Below are 17,669 nucleotides of genomic sequence, written 5' to 3'. Positions count from 1 at the left end.
ACCCAATACCTAGAACATGACTGATGCCCAAATGCCTTCACCTGGACCAAAAGATAAGGTCTGCAAAGATCTAGGCTACAGAAATGAGGAATTCCTCCACTTAAACGTCTTGGGTCCTCAAATAGCTATGGTGCCTTCCCATCTTAGTAGATCTGCCCACCTTTCCTACTGCTGGGAAAGTAAGGCTAAGGGATCCATGGGAACATTGGCTCAATATTACCACATCCCTCTCTTCTTAAGCCATTCCAACATTTACTCTTTTGAGCGTAGACCTCCTCATATCTGAAAATTCCAGACTCTGCTATCTCCATCACTGGCCAATTTCTCACATCCCTAACTAACAATATCCCTCATTGCTTTCTTATATATCAACCACAGTCTCTCAGCCTCATATGTCTTTTTTCTCAACTGCTGCTGCATTAACCAGCTCTGCATGAGTTTGGAATGATTTGATTCAGGCAGAACCTGGCAATGCCTTACTTTAAGGCCATGCCGCATGCCTCTCATCAACTCAGGACTTTCTTGTTGACACTGAGGTGTGAGTGGTCTTGCTTAGTATCCACAGATGCAGTCTGGAGTTTCAGGGAAGTCCCGTCCCAGTAGAGCAAACCTTTAACCAACGGCTGACAAGAAAAATAGATAAATACTTCCCCTTTCTTCTCAACTATCCATAGTCCTGAGATGTCCTTTCATAGGACAGTCCAACGACAGGAAGCAGCCTAAATTAGTGCTACTGGTTCAGCAACACACCTTCCAATTAGCTTTCCCTCCTTCCCTACCTTGGTTCCTTTATACTCACTCTTGCCTCCCTTCAGAAAAACAGTAGCATAAATTCTTGTATCAGGCTCTGCTTTCTGGGATACTCAGGCTAAAACACCTGCCCCTGCTGAGGGGACATGACCTGTACCTGTACCAGGTAACTCTCCCCATTTTGCAGGGGAAGATTGAACAAGGATGAACATCTAACACAAAGGCTGCCAATCTACTGCCTAAGCCAGTAAGCAAGACTCTAGACCTCGTCTGAAAAGATGAGCTAAACAAACTGAATTCCTCTCTAGGGAACTGGGAAATACAAATAGGTGAAGCTAATTAGCAGACTATGTCATAAAGAGAGAAGGTAGCAGGGCAGCCATGAGGGTCTAATCGATCCATTCAGCAGGGGAGGGAGGAGGAATTGTATTCATTTATTTGTCATTGCAACCCAGTACCTGGTATAGTGCCTACCACATAGTAGGAGCTTAATATACTTTTTGCTAAATGACAAATACAACTTTTCTCCCACTTTTCTCCTTGAGTTTAACTCCTCTGCACCCAATCCTTCCCTGCAGTCAGAGACAAGAATCATCTAGCATTTCCTCAACCGCATCAACACTAGTATCTTCCACTCCCTGGAGTGAACAATAAACCACACCTTAAACCTTGCCATATCTCTTAACTGCTTCCCCTTCAGAAGCCTCTTGAAATTCCTCTCCCTGACCATCACATGTTCTATTCTGTCATCTCACCAGTCCCCTCACTTCTGGCATGCTCTTTTCCCTCATTGTTCTTCCTTTATCACGGTCCTTCATTCCTTTTCTGGCCTTCCTTATTTCATGCCTCTCTACCCAGTCAGCAGCCCGTGGTTAATTATTATAATAAATACTTCTATTCCTGCATTTAACTAATCCTTTTATAGTACATATAAAGGCATAAATGTGCCAGTTCCAACATTAACAGACCACACTGTTTTCCCCATTCCTGTTCCTGATCTAACAAGCACAGCTAGAAAATACCACATCTAACTTCAGCTGGACCTTCCACACAAATGAATTTATAACTTTTTTTCTTGCATCCCATGATCTTGTTCATACCACTTTAATAATTTCTCCTTCTGTAGCCCATACCTGGTAAGTGGCAAGACCTCAAGTCTTTTTCATGATTCTCTACGCGTTCATAAATGGAGAGTTGTTTCAAGTTTCTTCCCAATGGACTCAGGGACACCCTGCAAATCAGAGGATGTAGCTAGATGCTAGGCATCCACCTAACTCCATCCAGTAGTATATTCAAGCCTCAGCTAAGACCCAGCCAAGACTCCTGGTTGAGTAATTCAGTGACATTCCCCACTCACTGTGTTACAAACTTTTTATACATGTTTAACCTTAAAAATAACTCCACAAGGCTCTCATTATCACAGTTTCCATATGAGGAAACTAAGATCCAAAGAAGGTTGAGTAAATTTCCATAGGTCACAAAGTTAAAAAGTGGCAGAGTTAGTATGAAACCCAAGCTTTCTTATCCCAAATGATGCTCTTTCAAGACTACTATAAAAATACTTAGCAACTTGTTTTTATTCTCAATGACATCAAAATAATACTAAGCCTTCAGGATTATATCCTTGGATAACTGACAGTATCATTATTATTGTTACTAACATGTTGCTTCCTTCCTTCTCCTTCAACTCCTTCTTAGATGCTACCAATACTTATGAATTCTCTCAGAGAACAGCTTTCCTTTCCAGCTCCTAGTCAACATTTTAATTCAGCCCTTTGCCATTATCTTTGATTAATTGAAAAAAAAAGAGGGCTTCTAATCTGTATTCTCTGATCTCGGTATCTTCTTAACTCAATTCATATTATTCATAATTGCTACCTTTCTCCAACAGTTTTCACCACATCATTTTCTCTTCTACCAGAAAAGTTAATAACTTTTCTTCTTTTGATAAATGTAACATTAAGTGACTCCCCTCCTCCATCAATCCGTCAACATTAAACTCAGTTTCATCTTTTATGCTATTTTTCACTAGAATTTCTCCCTCAAGCCTTATCCTTAAAACACAATATATGGACTTCCAATTCAAAGAACACTATTTTGTGTTACTTGTTCAACAACTCTATACTCCTAAAACTATAGAAATGACCAAAGAAAAAAGTTTTAAGGGTAAAATATGTATCAGTGTTAGAAAATATTGAGTTTTCCCTTAAAAGTTGGAAAATTTGACAATTTTTATAAACTATGGTGCATGCCAGACCAGATAAAGGGAAACAATGACCACAATTCAAATCAACCGACAGAAGGTTGGAAAAAGTAGTATTCCAGATAATTTGGATAAGACACAAAGGCTAAAATATATCTGGTTATTGGATAGACTACAGCCCACAATCTTGAAAATATTCTTCTGGATCCAGAAGAAAGTAAGGAAAAACCTCAGGGATATACTACCAGAGAGAGAGAGCACCATGAGTTGAAGCTGGAGAGGAGAGGAGCAAGAAAAAATAAAATCTGGGGTTACTATGAGATGCTGGTACTGAGATACTAAGCCTGACTCAGGGTTGGGTGAACAGAATCTAAAAGTCCAACATTAGAATGAGACCCTTGATGCTGAACAAAATGGATGGACCTAGGTCAGTAGCAACCAGGGAATCCAGGCAAACCAAACTCAATAGTCCTTAGAGGAAAGTATTTCGATTATAACCCCAAGGATTTCCATAGATTATGAAGTCATCATAAAAACTGAGTAAACCCACAAGGAGAGTGTTCACCACAGCAATGAATAAGCAGAAAAAATATACAACATATTTAAAACCACCCCCATAACTTCAAATTGTAGAATTACCATCTATAAATGGGACAAAGTGAGAGAGTAGCATTGACAATATATACCCTACCAAATGTAAAATGGATGGCTAATGGGAAGCTGCTGCATAGCACGGGGAGATCAGCTCAGTGCTTTGTGACCACCTAGAGGGGTGGGATAGGGAGGGTGGGAGGGAGACGCAAGAGGGAGGGGATATGGGGATATATGTATACATATAGCTGACTCACTTTGTTGTACAGCAGAAACTAACACAACATTGTGAAGCAATTATACTCCAATAAAGATTAAAAAATAAAATATGAAATAATTCTAAATAAAATATTGAAAGAAACAAATAATAAATTCAAAAAAGGAAACAGCCAAGATGAAATTATTTTTAAAAGATCAAGCTACTGTTAAAAACACAGTTTTTAGAATGAAAACATAATCATTGAAATTATAAAGTTTCTCTATAAGTAAACTAACAACTTAGATAAAGCTGAAGACAGAATTAGGAAATTAAAAGATTACCCTAAAGGAAGCACACAGAATGAAGCAGACAGAGAAAAGGAAATGCAATGTATGAAATTAAAAGATAAATAGACTTGAAGAACTGAATGAGAAGGTCTCATAAAGTAGTAATAGAAAGAATGGAGGAGAGGAAATATTCAAAGACATAATGTCTGAGAATTTTTCAGAACTGATGGAAGATTCTGAAAGATATATGAAAGATATCCATACCTACACATATTGTAGTAAAAGTTCAGAACACCACAGCTTAAGAGATCTAAAAAATAGTCATTTCTTCTGCAAAGAAATGATAACTATCTAAAGGCAGGCTTTCAATAGCCACAATGAAAGCCAGTAGTCATAGAATTATGCCTTCAAGAAATTATTTCAAGAAAATAACTCAACTTAGTATTTTGTATCCATCAAAATTTCTTCAGGATTGAGAATGAATTAAATATATTTCAAACATTTTTAAATGAACAAAATCTGAGAGAAAGACAGTATACTTTCACAAGAAATTTCTGAAAGATATACTTCTGAAAAAAAAAAAAATCCCAGAAAGAAGATCTAAGAAGAAAGGTGAGCAGAAATTGGTAAACATATAGATAAATCTATATAAACTGTGTCTTATAAAATAATAAATAATATAAAATGTCTAATTTGGGAAGTTAAATGATAGAACTTAAAGAGTAATAATAGCATGGAAGTCAGAAAAGATGATTGGAATAATTGTTCCAGAACCCTTGTATTGTTCAGAAAGGGGAAGGTATAAATGGTTGATTAAATTTAGTCATTGTTAAGTTAGTGGACACCCCCTTAAAATGTCAAAATTATAAAAGAAAATAAGTTAGAATATATCATTTCTAATCAGTAAAGTAAGATAATTAGATAATAAAACAAGCAAATTTGAAAGAAAGAGAGAAAGAAAAAAGGAAAGAAAGAAAAAAAAGAAAGAGGGAGAGGGAGGGAGGGAGGAAGAAGCATAGAAAAAAACAAACAGAAAGTATAAATGAAGATCATAGAAATAAGTAAATATATATCACTAATCACAATATTTATGTATTGATATATAGACCAAACTTGCCAGTTAAAGACAGAAATTTTAAGGCTAAACATAAAAATTCTACATTAGGGCTTCCCTGGTGGTGCAGTGGTTGAGAATCTGCCTGCTAATGCAGGGGACACGGGTTCGAGCCCTGGTCTGGGAAGATCCCACATGCCGCGGAGCAACTAGGCCCATGAGTGGGCCACAATGAGCCTGCGCGTCTGGAGCCTCTGTTCCGCAACAAGAGATGCTGCGATAGTGAGAGGCCCGCGCACTGCAATGAAGAGTGGCCCCCACTTGCCACAACTAGAGTAAGCCCTCACACAGAAATGAAGACCCAACACAGCCAAAAGTAAAGTTAAATAAATAAATAAATAAAAGAAATGCATTTCCATTAAAAAAAAAAAAAAGAAGCTTCAAGCTTCATGTTTCTTTGAATGACAGGTTTAGAATACCACCATTAAAAAAAATGAAATTCTAGAGCCATGACTATTACCAGTTCTATGGGGGAATATTTTTGTTGCCCAAATACAGTATATGCATGTCATGAAATTTATAGCTCATCTTCTTTAAAAAAAAAAAAAAAATTCTACATTAGACACACCTAAAATATAAAGAGAAAATTGTTGAAAGATATGTCCAAAAAATAATAGCCCAAAGAAAGCTGGGGAGAGCTATATTAATAATATAAAAAGAGTCTTAAAGATAAAAAAACATTATTAGGAAGAACAAGTGATACTACCTAAAGTTTCAAATTACAGTAAGATTTAACAACTAGGTATGTAATATGGCCCTATCTCAAATTACACAATGCAAAACATTCAAGAACTCCAGAGAAAAATTGATAATCATCATGATAATATAAGAATGAAACACACCTTTTTCAATTATTGATAGTTCAAGCAGAAAAAAGTCTATAAAAATATGAATATTTTGGACTACCAAACTTGATTTAATGAAGATAGATAGATTTCTTCTCAAGCACATGATACATTTATCAAAATGAATACATTAATCCATAAAGCAAGACTCATCTTACATACAATGTATATGTGTGTGAATATATATATGTTCTACATTATACAGAGAGAGTATAAATAGTCTATGTGGTGTGTGTTTTTGTGTACTTGTATATATATTGCATTCTCTAGCCACAAAGCAGTTAAATCAGAAATCATTATTTAAAGAGATGAATTTTTAACATCTTCTCATGAAAAATTTCTAACACATGCACGAGTAAATGAAGTAGTATATGTTGAATGCTCATGTATCCTTCATCTAGATTCAATGATTATTCAACTCGTAGTCAATCTTTTATCATCTATTCATCCACTCCCATCTGAATTTTTCTGAAGCAAATTCATCCATAAATATTTGTAACTCTATAAAGGAAGGATTTTTTTCTTTAACAGAATGATAATACCATTATATATATTTTAAAATATATAAAATTCCTAAAATATCCAGTCAGTGTTCATATTTCCTTGATTATCTTATATGTTTTCTTAGTTTGTTCAAGTCAGGATCCAAATAAGGATCATACATTGCATTCGATAGATAAATCTGTTAAGTCTCAAGTGGGTATATTATTAAGACCCCATATGATTGAAATTCTAAAACCACACTTCCAAATAACTCATGGATCACAGAAGAAATGATAATGGAACACTGAAAATACTTGTAACTGAACAAAGAGCAAAATACCAACATAGTGTTACTTTGAAATGCAATGAAAGCAGTAATTTGAGGAAAACTTTACATTTTAGTGCTTATATTAGAACAAATTGTGGAAATTAATGATTTAAACATCCAACTTAAGAAGTCGGGTAGGGGGTAGAACGATAGACTATAAACAGAAAACAGAAGGAAGAAATTTAACGAAAGAATGGACTATTGAAATAGGAAACTAAAATATAACACGGGATCAATGTGATGGAATACATAGCCCCAATTCTTTGACACTCATCCCATTGATAGGAGGGGTCTATTTCCCCTCCCCTTAAATCTCTGTTGTGCAACGACTCTGACCAAGACTATGGCAGAAGGGATGCTTTGCCAGCTCTAGGTCTAGCCTTTAAGAGGACATGCAATTTCCACTTCCCATAGAACATTCTTAGCATTCCAAGCTGCAATGTAAGAAGTATAAATACTCCATTGGAGAGGCCGTGTGGAGCAGCCCTGTGATACATGGATAGAGGGAGAAACCTGGCTGAGCTCAGCCCTCTAGTTCTCCTTGCCAAGGCATCAGGCATGTGAGTGAAGCTATCTTGGACTCTCCAGACCAGACCAAGAACCAGTAATACCACCAGGTAAACCCAGTCAATACCATATGACGCAAGAGAATGAGCCAGGAAAACTATCCCTGAATTCCTGACCCACAAAATCATGAGATAATAAAATGGTGGTTGTTATAAGCCAATAAATTTTCAAGGTTGTTACACAGCAAAAGACAATGAGAGTAATAATGCCAAAAGTTGGTTCTTTGAAAAGACTAATAAAATTTGTCTCTGATCTCTAGTGATATTTGCCAAGGGAAAAAAAGACATAAGACATTTTTTTAATTAAGGAAAAAAAGGGCTTGGATGCTAACTAGACTTATTGTGGTGATCATTTCGCAATATATACAAATATTGAATCATGTTGTACACAAGAAACTAGTATAATGTTATATGTCAATTATACCTTAACTGAAAAAAAAAAGGACTATGTGTCAGACTATATATCAAAGAGGTAACTCTGGATTAAAGCCATCAGGCAGGATGTGGACAATCTGATGCGGTAGAACAAGCAGTTGTTTGAGGTTTGGATTCTTCCACTAATTAACTTTGGGAAAGTTATTTAAATCTATCAGACCTCAGTTTGATAAAAATGAACTAACTAAAGCTCGTTCTATAGTTATAATTCTTTGACATTGTGATTTTTCATATGTTTAGTCTCTGCTATTTACAGGGGCTGTACTTAAGAAATAGTGAATTCAGGGCAAGGAACAAAGTAGAGTTCAGAAGGTAACCAATACTACTTGTTCTCTTTGCTTAAACTGGGGAAAATAATTTGGAGACTAACCTGCCTTTTTTTTTTTTTTTTTTTACAAAATTTCACTATGTCTATTCAAGATCTTTTTGTGTCAATAAAGTCAATAAACATCTATTGAATTAAGTTCACACAAACACACAAAAAGGTTATTTCCCAGAATAAAAGAAATATCACATTAGCTAGTTTGATAGACATAGCCTATAATGAAAGAATTAGTTTTTATCCTTATATATTCTATACAAACACTGTATACTAAATTCTGGTTTTATAAAGATTTTTCAAGACTTTGAGAGTCCTACAAATGGCTCATGCTACAAATATGATGTGGAGCTCAATTGCATTTAAGTGCTTATCGAAAACATGGCCACAATTTCTACTTTGCTCTGCATTTTCAGCAGTAACTTAAAAGTTTTGTAAGACTTAACAATTTATTTGTGTCTTTCTGTTGGTTTTTAGCACGGAATTTAGTTAATGAAGTTTTGTAGCATGTTAAATTTCTGCTGATATTTTGGAATGATTTTGAACCTTATGGATGGAGTGGGTGGAAGGGCCATAGTTCTATCAAAATGTTCTAGCTTCTTACCTTAGAGGAAATAAAAAGCTCTATCATGTTTCCACCTTAGTTTCTGGTGAGGAAGTTTATTAGTTTAAATGCCTTTTTAAATTTCAAAATATTTATATCTCAATTCTAAAATTTAGTGTACAAAAAGAAAATAAGCCAGACCAATTGACATAATGAACAGGTTATATAGGCTGCAATGGAAAGATTAGGCCATTCTAAAAAAGATATCACCAGGATTTTTGAAATTTCATTTTAAATTAGCAAAGCCATTTCCCATATTCAGTTGTTTTCTAATGAGGATAAATATTTGCATGGTAAAATTAAGAAACATTTATGATTTAATGTATACAGTATAACCATAAGAAGCATCATACTCACAAATAGATACAGATTACTCTTACTCTGAACATATAAAGACATCTTTAAATAGATAAAGCTATATAATATTGACATATTTATGTAAGAGTTCTTTACATTCTTACTAAAATTAAGATTAGGACATCAATCTTGACCTTTACCCATTACTATTTCAAAAAATAAAATGAAAAAACCCTAGCCACATGCTTTTTTATTTCAAAGTGTCTTCTTTATCTTTATGAGCTAGCTAGTTTATCTACTACAAGGCATTAATAATTTCTTTCTTTCCAAGTTATTTATAGGGTGCTTTAGCTTTATTAAGCTGTCTACCAAATGCTAAAACATTAAGTAATGAGTTTTCTCTTCTATGCCTACCCCATAGATGGGAGATTTCTTGCTTCAAACCTCAGTGCACACATGTAAACACAATTACTCAAAACAAGGCAACAAGTGAGAAGCAGGATTAAAATAAGAACTCAGACATTCTAACTCACAATCCAGCATTCAACCCCCTAGAACTTGCTGTTTTCCTTTGTTCTCTTTGCTGTGAACCAAGATACTTGTTCTTTAGCAGGGTGTTTCTGCTGCAAATCCAGTTGCTACTGCATTATGCAATGAAGTCAGAAGCCTGAGCTTGTGACATCAATATAGGTTGCTATGGTAACTCTTTCCATAAGTATTACAGGTTCATTGTAGGCTCAAAAAAGAGGACTTCAGCAGAGTAGCAAAATAGCTGGCATTATTCAGCCTAAATTACAACAGTATTTGGTGCAAAAAATGTCTTATACTAGCTATAGTAAATGCAGATTTTTATATTTATGTTTTATGTCATTATTGAAAGTCATTTTCTATTTTTTTTAAAGAAATGAAAATTCTTCAATAGAAGTAGCATTGCCACTGACCTTCTGATAAAGCAGATCCACATGATCTAAGCAGAAGAGAGGCACACTGTAATATAGCTAATTATTCCCCACATTGTGTCATTCCAGAAGTCAAGTAATGTTATACATTATCTGTTATGAATACATTCATAATAGCATGATTCCAATCCAGTTTTCTCATTACAGGCATTATAAAAAGATCCCACAGAGCTGTTTGTATGAAAGCAATTTTAGATGACAAGTTTTCCCAATGAGCGTGCCTATTTTTACCCGAACAATAGAAAAGATCACCTTTTTATTGCACATGTTCATCCTATTTCCCTGAATATTTTTGCTAATGCCTCAGTTTTAATGGTTAAGTCCATCTCCCTGTGTAGGAGACATTTGGAAATATTCTTTACCCATTACATTCTTTTAACTTGAATTTGAACCTTGTGGCTGACAATTACAAAGCCTGAATTCCTTTCTTCCATAGCTCCTTTTTTTTTTTTTTTTAAATTATCTACCATCACCAACATGAGGATGTTAGTTCAATTCTGCAACCATGCTCAGGCTAGGCACTAGGGTTACAATGTGTCGGGCATTAGGTATAAGAAGCATAAGGTATACATATCACACATGTAATAGCAGCAACAACACTAACAATATTTACTGAGTACCTGCCGTGTTCCAGACACTATGGTAAGCACTTTACATCCATTATCTCATTTAATCCTCACAACAATACAGGGAGAGAGGGAAGTACTTTTATCCCCATTGTCTGCATTGGAGAACTGAAGCTCAGAGGGGTAAAGTCACTTGCCTGAAGTCGCAGAGGTAGCTAGGGAACACAGCTGGCATTTGAACTTAGATCTGACTCCAAATATTTATCTTTTGACAGAAATTAAGGAAAATTTCTTGTTACTGTGTTAAAATTTAAAATTGCATCACAATCCTATTGATAAAGAATTCCTTCACATACACTTCACTGAAGCATAAAGGCAATGACAGTCTTCAGGTTGACTTCATAAACACTTTTGGTGACTGACTTTCCTGTTTTTGTAACACTCAGCAGTTCAGACAGTGTTTGTATGAAGATATTTTTATTCCCTTAGGTTATAAATGAAAATATCTCTCAAAAATATTGGTCTATAACTTTTCTTAGACAGTTGCATTGATATTCTCATATACTCCAAGCTACTGGACTATCTTCAGCTCAGATAAATATATTAATAATGTGTATAGTGTGGAGCAGTTTACAAATCATACTAAACATTCACCCATTCAGCACATTTTCACTGAGCCACTATTATGAGTCAGGCACTGTGCAAAATGTTAGATATGAAACTACAATAAAAAAACTGAAATGGTCTCCAAATTAAGGAAGCATATAGTCTAAAATGGGAGTCATTGATCAAAGAACAACATAATAAATGTAAAACTGGAACTGTGTCCAGACAGTAGAAAATAAGAAAGGCTGAAAATAAACAATCTAAGCAATTCAACCCTGATTGATACAAAGAGAACAGAAGAAACACAAAGAAGCAGAAGGAAGAAAATAATAAAAAGAAAAGGAAAACCTAAGGAAATGTAATGCAACATATGATGGGAACATCAACACAGCCAACTTCATTCTTTGAAAAGACAAATAAAATTGACAAACCTCTGGCAAGGGTGATCAAGAAAACAGAGGCAAGGCAAAAGTAAACACCTTTTGAAATGACAAAGGGAACACAATTAGAGATACAACAGAGATTAAAAAGGAGATAAGATGCAATGAACTTTATGTTAATACATTTGAAAGCATAGATAAAAGGAACAAACAAAATTGATCAAGAAGAAACAGAAACTTAAATAGGCCTAGACACACCAAAGAAATTGAATTAGAAATATAAAAACTTCCCAGACCAAAAGCATGGATGGTGCCACAGGTAATTCTACCAAAATTTAAGAATGGATAATTCCAGTATTACAAACTCTTCTAAATAATTTTTAAAAGCAGGAACTATCCAAATAAATTATTTTATGAGTCTACTATAATTTGATTAAAACAAAAAGCTAAACAAGAACAGTATGAGAAAAGAAAAATAAAGAAAAATATCTCCCATGAACATAAACACAAAAATCCTAAATAAAGTATAAAATCCAGCAAGTGTAATAAAATGCTGTATCCCTCTTTTCTTCCAAATGCAACCATTAATCAGCATTTTTGAATCTATTATTCTCCACTTCTTATTTTACATCTTAGTAATAATATTGAACTGTGGCATTTCCATGGACATACCTTACATTTCTCACCTCTGTGCCTTTCCTGATAATATGTCCTCTACCTTGACCACCATTCCTCATTTAACTAGATAACTCTTACTTAATCTTGAAAAAATCACCTCATCCCTCTCTCCTTCTGGCCAGAACTTTTTCTTATGATTTACCATATAGTACAAAGTATTTTAATGGGTGTCTTTCCCACAAAGAACCATATGGTTACAGATTAGGTCTTTTTCATCTTCTAACCTCTGGCTATTAATATGTGCCTGGAATGGCACTAAATCTTCTAAATCAACTTCATGTAGTTTGCATTTTGACCACATAGTCAGTCTGATGAACTAATAGAATGACCTTCATTTAGATCTTCAATATCACCTATATTTACCTCCAGTACCTCAGAATGTAACCTTATTTGGACGTAGGGTCTTTACAGAGGTAATCAAGTTAAAACAAGGTCATTAGGATGGGCCCTAATTCAATATAACTGTTGTCCTTTTACCAAGAGGAAATTTGGACAGAGAGACATTTGCAGAGGGAAGACTATATGAAGGAAGAATGCTATGTGAAGATAAAGGCAGAGATTAAGGTGATACATCTACAAGGCAAGGAATGTCAAAAATTGTCACAAGTCACCAAAACCTAGGAGAGAAGCCTGAAACATAGTCTACTCGACAGCCCTCAGAAGGAACCAACCCTACTGACCCCTTGATAGTAAATATTTACCCTCCAGAACTGTGAGAAGATAAATTCCTCTTGTTTAAGCTAAGCCACCCAGTTTGTGGTACTTTGTTACAGCCCTAGGAAAATAATAAGTATCTTCAAGAAATCTTAGAATAAATCTAAGCTTCTTGCTAATGAATAAGGCAATTCCCAACACTTTCTTTCATTGGGTACCATATTGATAGAGCCAGTTCACGATAAAAATAGCTAGATCGAAATTTCACCTGTGTTTTTATAGCCTCACAGGGAAAATTTGCAAATAAATTTGTACAACCTAACACGTTGCCACCATTTGCTACAAGAAGGATAATATTTTTTCTGGCGAGAATGCTTTCCTTTCTTCCAGAAAACAGACATCTGATTCCTAAATGATCATTAAAATTTTTTTATTCTAGGCTTCTAAGACACATCTAAATACTCAGAATGGATTGTTTACCCATCAGTACATAGTTAAATTCACATTAAAACATTCTCAAATATCAAAAAAGTGTTTTATTTTAACAACAATTAATAATTCATCTCATGTCTAACTTTAAGGGGTCCGATGGGAAGCATGGTGGAAGATTCTTATTGAGGTTTTGGAAGAAGACAAAAACATGACATGAATCATAGTTAGGAATCTATATTAATAGCCACATTACCAAAGAACATACAGAGCTAAAACATTAAACATTTGCTATGTTCCTGTCGAACACTGCAGTCCCCTTTAGGGAAAAAGGCATAAGTAAATGTGTCCCTCTGAACTTACTTTTTCCAGATGGGTGGAACTTGAGGGATGCTCTGAGCTAGCAGAATGGTCACTCCCATGCACCTTCAGGGGGAAACGTATGGCTTTTAGTAGAATCTAACAGAGTCACTGATCCTGTTCCTGGACTTGATATGATTTCCTTCCTTTCTTCCTCCCTTTCTTCTACTGTCCTTCCTTACTTTTTAGTATAAACATGCTTTTCTATTAAAGTAATGCATGTTTGAAGTTTTAAAGAAGCCCCAATGTTTTGTGCATGGAACTGTCAAAATGAAGGAGCATTTTGAAGTAGGCATCCTGTTGCTTATTTTCTCAGTTCTGAGTATGAATTTAGCAGCATAACATATTGGTTGGGTACATGTTTCAGAGCCAAATAGCCCTTGTCAAATTGACAAGATCTCTTACTAGCTGTATACAACTTTAGGAGTAGTATTTAGCCATCCTGTGCTTCCACACCAGTAATTAAGGATGATAATTGTACCACCATCATATGGTCTGAGAACCAAAAAAAGATGGTACCTGAAGAGCACATAACATAGGGACAACCACCTGGTGAATACTTAATAAATGTAAGCTAATAATTATGCTTATAAAGAAAGAAAACACCAATTATATGACATTCTGGAAAAGTCAAAACAATAGCAATGGTAAAAAGATCAATGGTTTCCAGGGGTTTGAGGCAGGGAGGGCGTTAGGTGAGGTTTGAACACATTAAGCACATTTTTAAGATGGTATAACTATCTGTATGATACTATAATGGCAGATATATGATAGCACACATTTGTCAAAATGTATAGAACTTTATAACATAAAGAGTGAACCTTACTGTATGCAAATTTTAAAATCTACTTGGAGGTCAGTGTATTCCTGGATGGAAGGCAGAATGTGATAAAACTAATTATATCATGAATGTATGAAATAAATATAACTATTACAAATGTATGAAGCAAACTCACTGCAGGGGCTGGGGGGAAAAGATGACCTAAGTAACTCTGGAAATGAATGGAGTCTAAAAGACTCTAGGCAAAATAAACTGTTACATAAGCACTGTGTGTTGGTAAAGTTGATTCTCATGAGGATATCAGTAATTTTGATACTGCTATACATATATACTGGAATTGAACAATTAAGTAATTAGATGTTGGATGTTGGGAGCCAGGTTTCTCACTGTAGTTGTGGGAGATTACAGACAAGAAAGAGAAGGAGGCCAGAATGAGCCATGTGGTAATAGATTAGCATTGGAGATGTCAGTATGAACTCATGTTTAGCTTGGTATAGATACAGATGATTACATATAGAAATAATTATAGAAATATGTATATACATGGGTTAGTATATACACATATAACCCCTTGCTCTGTCAGTACAGAGGGCCTAGAAATAATGATACCCCAGCAGCAATAAGCACACCTATCATCCAGATCTTGTTTTCTAATACCATATTCCAATTTTAAAAAATCAGGGTTTCTTGGAGAAAGGCTGATTCTAGGACTGAGATAAAAAATATATAAGATGATCCTAGAGCATCTTGTAGTGCCAGAAAGTAAAAAAATGCTTTTTAATAAACAATGGAGTAGGCAAAGAGACATAACAGACAACTGAAAAAGTCCCCAATTGTCAGGTTGGAAAATTTTATCAACAAAATAAGTGGCATTGGCTTATAATCCAAAACAAAAAATAAATCTATGAGTCCATACTGATATAGATAAATAATTGAAAAAAATAAATATCAATCAATAAATAAGGGAGAATAGATAAATCTCCCACACAGAAAAATTCCAAATAATTAGTGTCAGTACTCTGCCCTCAAGGAGGTGAAGCATAAATTCCCACATGCTAGATGTGAGCTGTTCATAGTGACTTCCTTCCAAAAAGTACAGTATAGAAAAGGGGGAGAAAGAGCAACTTTATAGAAAAGAAACCTGGCACACTAACTCAGCCAACTGACCAAGGTAAATATGGACAGTACTAAGTCATGTTGATAGTACGTACCCTTGACATGATGTGATGAAAATGGCACTTTACCTTTTTAGTTTTCTTCTCAAAAACCTACAACCCCAGTCTAATCATAGAGAGAAAACATCAGGTAACTCCCAACTGAGGAGCATTTTACAAAATACTTGACCAGTACTTTTCAAAACTGTCAAAAGTCACCAAAAACAGGGAAAGTTTGATAAACTATCACAGCCAAGAGGAGCCTAAGGACACATGAGGACTAAATATAATGTCATATCCTGGAAGGGATCCCCAAAGAAGAAAAGGACATTAGGTGAAAACTAAGGAAATTAGAATAAATTATAGACTACAGTTAAAATAACATATCAATATTGATTCAAAATTGCAAGAAATATCCCATACAAACATACAAATATAAGATGTTAACAATAGGGAAAATATGTAGAGGATATATGGGAACTTTGTAGTGACTTAATCTGTTTTAAAATTTAGAATTTGTTTTAAAAAAGAAAAAAATTAAAGACAATTATATTGAACCTAAAAACAAAAACATTAACCAGCATTACTATTATTTTTTTTTAATTCGGTAGATAATTAGTACAGGAGATACCTAGCAACTACTAGGACTTATAAACCCAAATGTTTTAGTCATTACTCCAACTAATCCTGATCTAATTCTTATACTTGATTCAATTCATGTTGAATCTCTTCTCAAAGTGAGACCCTCCTCAAAGTTGATCTGTTATGTTCAGAACCTTTACCACCCACTTTAATTTGCCTACAAGGAAATCTTACAGATGTCAGTGGCTTTTATACTCAACCTGTAGTTCCTAACACTCTACTCCATTTTTCAGCACTCCTTGATTTATAGCTCAAAGGACAATTTGCCCTTTTTAATCCAGTGAAAAACTATTTAAAAAGTAAGAGGTCAGTCACAAATTACATTAATTTACTAGTAACACAAATCCACACATGATGATTTTTCCCAATGTAAATTAGGTTTCACATCACTTATATCTCCTGTGTTTAGTTCTTGGCCTTCTAAGTCAGACTTTACATATTTAGTTTTTTTCTCAAGTAATGCCTCATCTAACAAACTTCACCATCCACAGTAGATTTTATGGGGTACTATTTTCTTTTAAAAATGTGAAAGTGCAAAAAAAACACTAACTTAATAGTTTTCAATATATTCCCAGGAAGTTGTTCCTTCCCTCCTTACTGTAACAGAGAAATGTACCTCTCTGATTGAAGCTTTTTGTGATGCCTATGCTTTGGAGGGGCTTGAAAGTGACTATGAACAGAGAGATGAAAAGAAACAGAAGAGACCGGAAGTTGAGCTCGGCCATCATACAGTTTTTGAAGGAGCTGTTCACATATGGTTATTCATCCCATTTCTCTCTCCTCTGTACACTCTAGATTATACCTCATAATCTCCCTATCAGTGTTCTCAGGTCTTGCATATGTAGAATCTGATATGAGTATAAGATAAGCATAACTCAGAATTTTATGATTCTTCACAAGGTCCTAAAACGCCTAGAGACAATGGCCCTTGACTTAGATGGGGCAGGTAGAAATGCAGATGAAAGGAGAGAGACTGAGAAATTTCACCACTTCTCAAGTGCTCAAAACCAGCTCATCTATTCCCAAGCCCAGTGGACCTTCCCCACCACATGCCGTGTACATACCACTCAGAGCTAACCTGAACCTACATTTGGAGGATATTTTACTCAGTGTGAGTATCCCCTTTCTTCCTTCTTGGTAAAGTATAAAGTGATGTGGTAAGTTGGTGATCAGCTCAGTGCTCCTACCTTGTTCACTGGAAAGAAAAAGACTTCCTCTGGTGACTGGTAAAGGGAACCAACCTGTGTCCAGATTTAAACTCTAACTTGAAAATTCCTCCCAACCATAGAAAATATGTGCAAACGAAGCAACTGACAAAGGATTAATCTCCAAAATTTACAAGCAGCTCATGCAGCTCAATATCAAAAAAACAAACAACCCAATCCAAAAATGGGCAGAAGACCTAAATAGACATTTCTCCAAAGAAGATATACAGATTG

The 17,669-nt window shown here is 35.0% G+C and overlaps 1 long non-coding RNA gene across 1 annotated transcript in view; it reads right to left on the bottom strand.

The window, feature by feature from the left end:
* LOC129392459 (uncharacterized) overlaps positions 1 to 17,669 on the bottom strand; it is a 333,703-nt gene that overhangs the window by 279,394 nt on the left and 36,640 nt on the right. Inside the window, exon 2 of the long non-coding RNA XR_008618333.1 lies at positions 13,657 to 13,719. This is a non-coding gene — a long non-coding RNA (uncharacterized lncRNA). The remainder of the gene's footprint in view (positions 1 to 13,656; positions 13,720 to 17,669) is intronic.

Source organism: Physeter macrocephalus, chromosome 10, assembly GCF_002837175.3.
Source record: "Physeter macrocephalus isolate SW-GA chromosome 10, ASM283717v5, whole genome shotgun sequence".
Taxonomy (NCBI): domain Eukaryota; kingdom Metazoa; phylum Chordata; class Mammalia; order Artiodactyla; family Physeteridae; genus Physeter; species Physeter macrocephalus.
Note: the sequence above shows the minus strand (reverse complement) of the source record. Positions and strands in the feature narration are given on the sequence as shown.